Here is a 10,688-nt window from a genome sequence, read left to right on the forward strand (position 1 = left end):
AGGAACATTTATGCTCTGAAAGATACTCCTCCTCTTGTGTTCAGAGAAGTTTGCTTTTGAAATACAGTAAGTGATGATTGCTGGGAGAGACAGTTTAACTCTATCTTGGTTTCACTAAAGAATGACGATTAGCGTGTAGGGAAATGTGATTTTTTACTCAGTTGCTTGCTGTGAGAATAAATACTAGTAATTTACTTCTGTTCTACTTACTTCTCTTCAGCCCTCGGCCCCATGTTCTTGCACAGTATTGCTGTTTTATTTTACCATGCTGGCAGAAGTACCTGTGCTGGGGAACGTTTGTGGTGACTTCTGTGAATTGCATGGGGTTTTTTCCTGTTGAAAGGTGCCTTATCAACACAAAAGCTCCAGAGCAAAGCTAAAGCCTTGTAAATCCCTCTGAGCAACATGAGCTCTGCAGGAACAACAGACATTTTAAAGGAAACTTGTAATTTCCCTTTGGTATTCATCAGGGTGAATGTTAGCTTAGGGCAGTGTGTAGGAAGGAACCCCTCTGCTTTCCATTCCTGTTAGACCATTTTGAAAATATGAAATACCACTTGCTTCTGTTACGTTTCCTTTTCTTGATATTACTCTGGCTTCTGCAAGTGGTCCACTGAGGAGAACAAGCACTGAATTTTTCTGTTGAGTAAACACTAGTTTTGAGGGTTTGGATAATTACCGTTTGCAGTTGGTGATGTAAATTTGAGGCATGTTTAATGAGTTAGAGGCAGTTCAGTTGAGCAATTGTCAAGGCAACAAAAGCCGTAGGTGTCCTGCACAGCTAACAGAGTCCTTTTGCTCTGGGAAAAATCCTTCAGAGGCAGTTATGCAACTGGAATATCCCTCCTACAGGAAACTGTTACTTTTTTTAACGCCTTTTTCACAGTCACACATCCTTAATAGATAAGCACTGAAAGCAGGTCAAGTAACCTGACCAACAGCATGGTTATGATGGCAGAATTATAGCAAAAGTCACCATCCTATACTGGCAGTACTGACATACTTAATTACCACTGATTATATTCTGTCCTGGTCAGCAAACAGCTTGATTAGATTGATACTTTCTGCTTGCTGCTACTTCCCTGTTCTTCATTTCCAGCCTTTAGTCCCTTTATGCTGTTAGGTGCAGTGTTCAACAGTTTTGGACGCTGGCACTGTTTTAGTAATAGCAGATCAGTTTGTATTGTGTTATAAAGCACTTTCAGCTCCAGATGAATAAGAAAATTAAAAAATATAATTGTCAGGTCTGTGCCGTCTTGTGAAGGTTTTCCAATATTCACAGGGATATGATTACATTTAAATACCTGTGTTTAATTAGGCCAATCTTGTTGTGTCCCTGGAGGGTGCACCAAAACAATCCTGCCATAGTTCCCAGCTTCTCAGTGCTTATATGAGAACAGTCGGTCAACTGATTGGGCGAAGATTTTAACAAATGAAAACATGCACTTCTTGTAGGAGAGGCCAGAAAACAAAAGCAGTGATAGAGATAAGAGAAGTTTTTTCCCACTTCAGGAGACAGAAGAGGCTGAACAGGTTGAAGGTCCAGGAGATGCTGCCAGAAGGAAACCGGGGCTGGAGAAGATTTATTTGGCAGGTTTATGAAGTCCCTGTTCCCCCTGCATCTGGCTGCTTCTGATAGATCAGTCCTTCACGTACAACAGATGAAATAGCTCCCTACTTTCTGCACACAGCCGGGAAGCAGAAAACTTCTCAGGAAAGTTGAAGGAGTTCCCCTCTGGAGGTGTTGCTGGTTGCAGGAGCAGCGCATGAACTCTGGAAGTGTCGGGGTGTGTACAGTGAGGACAGACTGCAGGATCTGACCTGAAAGAAACAAATTTGTAGCAGCTGGAGCTGATGTTCCAGCAATCCTCGCCTTCAGTCTCATGTCTACCCCAAACATCTTTAATTAACTTTAAATTTGTATTACAGAGCTGTGCAGCTTACCTCAGCTGCTCTCTGCAGGAGACAGAGGAGATATTGCTCGTGGTGCTAAGCAGCAAGAGAATTTTTTTATTTTTTTTTTTTTTTTAAACTGCAAGCTCCCTACCCACAGGAGGGCAAATGCACTTGTTCTGCCCTGCAAGAGACATGAGAGAAAACCAGGCTTTCCCAGGGCAGGGGAGTGTGTGGGTGCTGCAGACCTGCCACCTCCCCTCAGCTCCGGTGCTCTTCAAACACATTTTGCGCTTATGGCAGTGGGGTTTATTCTGGTGTTTCGGCACAGAGACAAACGAAACTTCACAGCCTTCCTGGGAAGTGGCTGTTATCACAGGCATGGATGAAACTGTGGCATGGAGAGGCTGAATAATACGTTTAAGGACATGCGTACGGTAAGCCCAGTAAAGCTGGTCACAGCACTCCTGCATGGGATTTGATATGTGGTATTTTTAAAACACTTCTGGTAGTGCTACCACTGGTGGGAGGGCACAGGGTAAGTTTTGTAAAGCAGAAGCCTCAGAATCACTGAGGCTGAAATAAAATTTGAATACAAGGCTATAGAAGCAAAACTCCCTTCCTTTTGGGGACAGTAAATCATGCTGACTTAGTTTTCTATCAGTCCCATCCATCAAAATGCTTGTGATAGCTCTAATTCCTCACCAGAGCCCTCCCCTGTCTCCAGAGGGGCGCCACACTACGTGTCTGTCCATCCTGTCTGTAGTCCTAGTCCAGCTCAGTTTTGTGACTTTAGTTTCTATTTCCCTCGCTGCAGTCCCAGACAACCGTTGCACTTGACCTGACATACATGGTATAGTCATGGTGATACAAGTATACTTTGATCAGGATAGACCTGCCAGCAAATGATTAGTACCGTGTTAACTGTATATCTTCCAAGTGGGGCCATATGTGTTTGAAACGTTTAAAGTTCAGCCCTTGTTCAAGACAGGAGAAAAAAAGGCATTTTAAACATTGTGGAAAAATACCTAATCTCCTTTCTTTGCACTTGTTGTGTAAATATAAGATAAGAGCAGTATTCCCAAGGTTACTGCAAACAGCCCATCACTACAGAGTACAAGCTAACATTTACTAAAATGTATGTTGACATAAAAAGCAGCATTGCAGCAGTCAATGGCGGTAAACAAAACCGCAGGTTTCTTTGCCTTCACAAGTCAAAAGTTTGGGATGTAACCTATTCAGACCTGCCCTCACAAAGAAAAATCCCTGCCCTGCTATAGCATCCACAGTATGTGCACAGTCATTCTGGAGCCTTACCTTACCCGCTGTTTTCTAAATATGGTACGGAAAGGCAGATGGAGGTCACCCTGGTTTCATCTGCAGGTTTCACCATGAAGAGATCAGCAAAGTTAGTAATTGTGGATTAGCACAGCTGTAACTGATTGACCCTAAAACTGGAATTTACTAGAAAAAAGGTGGGACTATTTGTCATAAACCCTCAACGGAAAAGGATGAGATCCTTCTCAGGGGATATTTTCCTGAGAAGTTTTCTGTTTCCTGGCTGTGTGCAGAAAGTAGGGAGCTATTTAATCTGTTGTACGTGAAGGACTGATCTATCGGAAGAGGCTGGATGCAGGGGAAACAAGGATTTCATAAACCTGCCAAATAAATCTTCTCCAGCCCCGGTTTCCTTCTGGCAGCATCTCCTGGACCTTCAACCTGTTCAGCCTCTTCTGTTTCCTGAAGTGGGAAACTTCCTCTCTTATCTCTTTATCACCGCTATTTTTTTTTTGCTGGCCTCCCTGTTTTCTTCCCGCTTTTGACCTGTTCATCATCTCCAAATAGCTCTAGTGTTAGCCTAGCCAGTGCAATTTCTGTGCACATGCATATCTCTACAGTGTGCACTGCCACCAGCTCTCCCAGCTCTTAGCTCTGTCAGGTCTTACACACTCCTTCTGCAGAAGAGAGGATGTGGGAGATCCTGATATATTCCCAGTTTCTTCTCTAGCACAGTTAAAACCTCAGGGCCAGCTTTTGCAGATAAAAACCCTCTTCAGAGTATTTAAGGTGGTGACCTTTACCTATGTGCGTGGCTTTGTATGGAGGCATTTAATGTCATTGAGGGTAGGACCTCAAAGATGTGATGTATCAACCAGAAATTCTCCACACAGGCTATGACTGACTAGACCATTACTAACAACTGAGAAAATTAACTATTAATAATGTCAGTATATTCTCCTCTGGGACTGGGATGTTCAGACCCTGTCCAGACACATCAGACGTCAGGATCTGTCTCAGCGTTGACTTCAGTGGGGATTGTGGCAGACTGTCTTCTTGGCTCATCTGTCCCTTTTCATCTAAGAAAGTCCTTAGGACACTGGTGATGGCTGTACTTTCACCTGCTCTCGTCCTGATGCACATTGTCATTTGTACTTTTAGTCTTTTCTGTGTTTCTAGCTGGCTGTTGGGATGTGTTTTGGGGTGCATGGGCATGGTGTTCTTGGTCAACAGCAACTGTACCCTCCTCTTCCTCCTCCATGGTACAACCATGTGAACAGCTGTCCCCACCCACCTCACTTAATCAGATGTTCATCTGCCTTGACCACCATTGCCTCTCCATGCCCAAGGGCCCCTGGATGAACTTACGGTCTGTAACCCACCTACTGGCTGCAAATGCAGAGTCTAGAGAAAAAGACAGTAGGAAGCAGGTCAGAGCCGATGTGTTATCTTCTGGCAGGCTGTATCTAATCTGTGTGGGCTGCAAGCTGGTCAGATGTTGATAGTCCTTTCCCATGTAAGAAAAATTGAATCCCCAAACATTATTCACTCGCAAAAACCTCTTTAATTTAAAAGGTTCTCCTTACTGGTAATACCAGAAGAAACACTGCTGCCTCGGGGATCTAACACCTGACATGTTCATAATGATTCTTCTATGGCAATAGAGAAAAAGAAGTTTGCAGAAAAATAGTTCCTTTTTTTTCTCTATTTTGAAGAAGAAAGCCATTATATGTAGCATGCTCAGCTGGCCTAGCAGGCGTCCAGTCTAAACTAAGGGTGCAACTCCATGGCTTTCATCTTCCATGCCTCATGATCTATTTCTAGCCTTTCTCAAAAGGTTTCCATATGCATTAATGAAACCTGGGAGCCCTCCTGTGGTCAAAATCATGAGCTATTCTTCTGGGTGTTACCCCAAATTTGATGTAGTTCTTAATCCAGTTTTAAACTGTATCCTTGGAATATTCATTGAGAAAAGCTTCATTCAATTAAAAAAAAAAAGAGCTTTACATGGTTTCCTGGGTCTTTGGGGGATGACCTTATTACATCTCACTCCCCTTGGCCCCTATCTGATGCTGTACACATCTCTTTTCCAAGGCTGGGGGGATTGCCTGACAATCTGCCTGTTACTTCATCTTTCTTGTCTCCTCCTCCCTGTCCGCTGTCCTGTATAGGCTTCTCCTGTTCTGTTCTGATCTAGCCAGGTTCTCTCCACCAGTCTGTATACGGACTTTCCAGTTGTGCATTAAATAATGTAATTAAGATATATCCCATGTTTATTGTCTCATTGTCTTCCAAGTTGGAGGAGTATGTGATTCAGAGGATTTCAGTGTACTTAATTTTCATTGGTTCCTCAGGGAGTTAATTTTGTGGTCTTTGTGCAGCCCCCCAGGAAAATTCTGTTTCCACATGGGCAATTGCTTGCTTTTTAACAGTGTTTGTACAGGAGAAGCAAAACTGTCAGTTATCTGGAGCAGGTGAGGAGAAAATGGGGAAGGGCGAGAGGAGTAATAGCCCCCTTGCTTTTGCCTTTAATGGGGCTGATGGGTTATGTTTCTTCCCTGCTGTATAACTAAAGAGGGGAACAGCCACACAGTTGTGCTATCTAACACCCGTGACATCGTGGCTGTTTGTGGTATCCCAGGATGGTCCATTGGAGATGTTGGACTCACTACACAGTGTGACTGGCAGAGAAGGGCTGAGATCCTCATCTCTTCCCAGTACCCTCTCTGCCCTGGAATATGTAAAGGCAGATGGGTATTCATGAGGGTAAATACTTCAAGGCTTGTCATTTGTGACATAGTATAGTACATACCACAAGGGCTTGAAAAAGGTTAGAAGCTTCTAGCCTGTACGGCTGTTACAACTTTTGAAGATATGGAGGAGCATGGAAAATCCCACCCAAAATTTCAGCATCAAGTATGAATTGAGTAGGTCTCACAAGGCTGGCCTAGGATGGGGCAGAGTTTGGAGCTTTGCTTGTATCATAAGCATACCTGACAGAGAAAGGAGTATCCAAAACTCCACAGTCTTAGAGTCTGCACTTCTGAATTTCACCCAAAAGAGTGTACAGATACTTTCAGTAGTGAGACTTTTTCAGATCACTGCATCCCAACTTGACACTGAAGGCAACTGGTCTAGGAAACTCCTAGTAAGAACTGCAACAAGCTGTAGCTCCGGTGGAGCTGTTGGCCTCACTGCTCTAACTGGAAGCTAGATCAAGAACTGTAATGATAAAAAATGACAAGCCTAAATGTGTGCATGGTCAGATTATATCTTCTTATCCCTTTTGTGTCAACATCATTCTTATCGTAATAAGCTTGCCTTCCTCACTGGTATTTAAATAATCCACCCACTCCTTCCCAAAATGTTTTGTTTGTTTGTTTGTTTTTAAGATGCAAGCATATGTCTTCTGAATAAGAAAAGAAACTGTTGCAACTGATTCCTGGAAAAGGAATCCTGGAAAAGAGGCTTGTTTAATTTTTGTATTTAATTTATGGATTTATATTCATGGGAGTACATGCCTACATTTTATGCTCTGGGTACCTTTGCTTAATTCTAGTTTTACAGTATGGATGTCATAAAGAGGATTGTATTTTCCATTCTCATAATTAAATGTACATCAGCAAATAAAGCTTGCACAAAGGTAATAGTTCTCCAGCAGCCATTTAATCTATCCCCACATAATTTAGTGCTGGTTTTTGCCTAAGGATATGTTCTTGTGGGACTTTCTGGAATGGTTTAACAAGTCACCACCTCCAGCAGAAGGTTAAATTTCTTGGCATTGCAGAAGCAGAACGTGTGATGTTCCTGGGCTTTGGACACAGACTCTTTCAGCTGCACTGGTGGCTGAAGAAATTATTGCCTCCTCTCCCTGCAAGGGTTATTGTTTCCTCATTGCCTGCAGAATTGCTCCCCACTAACCCAATCCAGTTGGAGTAACAGATTATTTCACTGAACAGTTTAAAAGATAGAGATCTACTCATGTGGCTCATTTTACTTGGAAATGGGCTGGGAAGCAACACAGGATATGCCTAGTTAGAAAACCAAAAAGAGCGGTAATTAGTGATGGAGGGACTGAGTTGATCTAGTGGGAACTATAGTGATTTGCATCTGGGACAGCTGGAATTAGGAGAGATGATCCTTCACAGCCCTTGTCTGCTTCAGGCACAAAGCAGCCTGATTATTTTAAATCACCTTTACTAATGGTTCAAACTAATCCAGTCACCCGTGTTGGTGCAGGCTTGTTCTGTAGTGTTATGTGGCAGCTGAACCTGTTAAACAACGCATTGCTACCCAAAGGTATGGCTTTACCGACCTTAAGCTTCTGCGTGCTCTCAGCTCAGCCCATCTCCTGGCACTTCATCCTGGGGCTGCTCTCAAAAGCAATAACTGGGGGCTCAGCTGAGGGGCTGTCGGGTGTTAACAAAGTAAACCTCTACTGCTGTTCATGAAAAGTAAAAATGAGTATGTCTGTGGAGTATATCCATATATCAAAGAGTATGTTCTTAGCTGCAGTGGGGCAGAGTTAAGCAACTTTTTTTTCTATGCTTTCTTCTAACTAGCTATGTCCCTGCTCATTGCAGGGAGGTTGGACTAGACCTTTAAAGGTCCCTTCCAACCCAAACCATTCTATGATTCTAACCATCTCTTGCTTAAGAGAACTTCAGTCCAAAGCATGAGGACTTTGCATGTGGTGAGATCATTAATTTACAGCGTTTTAAGGCAGTTGCCTGACTACCTATTTGCTCAATTAGCCACATGACTTGATTTTTAATGGTGCTGGCAGTTTCCATTGACTCTAATAGGATTCCTTACTTGCTCCTAAGCCCTGAAAATAAGTCCCTGACTTTGCTGACCTCTCTGTTCAGCAAAGCATTTCAGGAGCTGCCTAAGTCCATGTATGTGTCAGTATTCAATGCAACTGCTGGGAATGCTCTGTGTGCGAAAAATATACTCCTCTCCGGAGTGCCAAGTATTTCTGGCCTGGTGATGATGTCCCACAAGCAGCGTCTGGTACTTGGTGTGCAATAAGCCAACCGTACACACAGAGCCGAGATATTTATTTATTTATCTCATGTTTGCGCAAAGATGGATGCTAGGTGGTAATTCCACAAAGCTAGCCCACCACACAAAGAAAGAACTACAGCGTATTTATATTGTTACATGATTAGTAAAAGCCCGCCTAAATTCACGCTCATTGGTTAGTTATGTTCAGATTAACCTCGCTTGCTATGTAAATTAGCATGCGTACTCCTTGCAGGTGGGGGGGGGCAAGTCTTTCCAGTCTTGAATTGAGTTGGTGGTCACGATCTCCCCCTGCCGCCTTTACCTTTCCCCTAGTTTCCGCAGTTTCTTGCTGACTTCCTGTGGTTTTGGCAATCATCTAGCCTCTGACGCCTTCTAGGGCAGCATGTTCCCCTTCTATCAGTCTTCTAATTCTTCTTCAAGGGCACAGTCGTTGTAAGGCATGCATTGTTTATACGAGGTAATCAGGCTAGTACAATGAAGACTACAGTCTAGGATAGGTATTAACCCAAACATATGGCTACAATGTGATCATGCCATTTGTGTGGTCTCTTCCCTTCAACAACCTTTGTCTCCGTGGACCTATTTCAACCCATATAACCATTGGGTAAAGGTCTGAAAAATCTGGGTCTAACAGGTGTCATAAACAGGGGTGATGGTCCACCCAGCGCTCTCCTTCAGAGAGGACCTTTGCAAATTAACATGCATAAACTGGCAGATCACAGACCTGGTAGTCAGGAGAAAGCAGAAGATGCAAACACGGGGGGTATGTTTTGACACCTATACATTTTTGTATGTCCTATATAGGCCACTTTTCTGAAAGGAAACAACCAGCCATGAGGAGAGATTGGTCTGATAGAATGCAATTTCAGCCTGTTCCACTGTACCAGACACTATTCCTGGAAAATCCCTGTTAGATGATCTTATTCTTGCCTGTGCAGATGTTTTCTGCAGCGTGTTCTCATTTCACTTCAAATGACCCAAGTGCTGGGGTTTAACCAGTTCACTGGCAGTCTGTTTCCCTTCCCCACAGGCCTCCTTGTTGGGACTTTTTTCCTGCACTCAACATTTTCTTTGCTGTTTCACACCTTGCTTCCAGCTGCAGATCCTGCAGAGAAACCTCCCAAACCCCTTTTAGGCAATGCCATTTTTTTCTGTTCATTTTTTTACCTTTTCAGTGGGTATATTTGCAAGGCTGAAAGAATAGGAGAAGCCATTTTTGCAGCACTTCACTGCAAACGTCAGTGTATGCAGGATCTCTTCTTCAAAATGTGCTTAACATTTGAAGGAAAAGCTCCTATTCTGATTCATCTGTGTTTTCTTTGATACCCTCTATTTGCAATGTAAGAAGCAGTATTTCCCTCTGAAAGGTGTTTGATCTCTTTCTGCCTTTCATCCTGGTCTTATGCTGAATTATCTTTAGATCATGACTCTCCACTGTGAATTATTTTTTGTCCTCCCTGCCCAGGTAGAGCATTGCCAAGCCATTTACTAATCACATTTATTGAGGGAACAAGGAGATTAGTTTTACATGGGGCCCTACATGTGGTTAAAACTTGGGATTCTCCTGGTTACCCAAGCTGTACAAATTAGTAAACTTATAAGAGTAAAACAGTTCCAAGAAGTTTCTTTCCAACCAAAAGGAATTTCAGTGCTCCAGACCTTTCTAGGAAAGATGAATATTTCATCCCGCACAACATAATTTTTTGCAAGGATAGATGAACACTGACTGTTACAGCAAAATGGATCGAATCATGTTAAATAACAGTTACTTCTTTCTGGCCTGGCCAGTTATTCAAAACTCTGGAGTCTCGAAGGCTGGTTAAGTTAAAAGGAAGAACCAGTAACGTCGTTCCTCTGATACTCTTTATTTCCAGGGAAGTGTCCTATAATTTAGCCTGGGATTTGACAAGATGGGTGCAGTGAGGGACAAGACTGTCTATGGCACAGCCAGTGCCTGCCCGGGTCTCCTGGATGCTCTGAACATGCCAAAGTCATCAGTGCAGCACCCCCAGTACGTCCCAGGGCCCCAGATCAGATGCACAGGATGAGCATGGCACGTCTACCGTCTGCTGGGACCAGAGCTGCATCCAGAGCCTCTGAAAGCCATGACTGAGAGGCAGCAGTGACCAAGTCTTCAATGTGGAAGCTGCCTGGACAAACTTCCCAGCTGGAAAAAGAAGAGGTGCTGCAGGAAGCATGGCCTTAGGGTAGCTCTGGTTAAACTGAAATTAAAAAGTTGTGTTTTTCTAGGTAAAGCAGGATGCTAGCAAAGGGGAAAACTCTTCTCAGTGTCTCTACGCTTTCCTAACTCTTTCATATAGACACCTGCCCCTTTGCAGAACAACTCCTAGGTGAAATACTGGGGTATTGTACAACGTGTATGTTGTACGAGGCAACTGCCTTGGCTTTAAACACACGCCTGTTACTGGGCTGTGGATTCGCTCAGTCATATCAAATCTGTGTCAGTGTGTAATCCAGCAGGATACTTA

The sequence above is a fragment of the Aptenodytes patagonicus genome, chromosome 2 (genome assembly GCF_965638725.1).
Source record: "Aptenodytes patagonicus chromosome 2, bAptPat1.pri.cur, whole genome shotgun sequence".
NCBI lineage: Eukaryota > Metazoa > Chordata > Aves > Sphenisciformes > Spheniscidae > Aptenodytes > Aptenodytes patagonicus.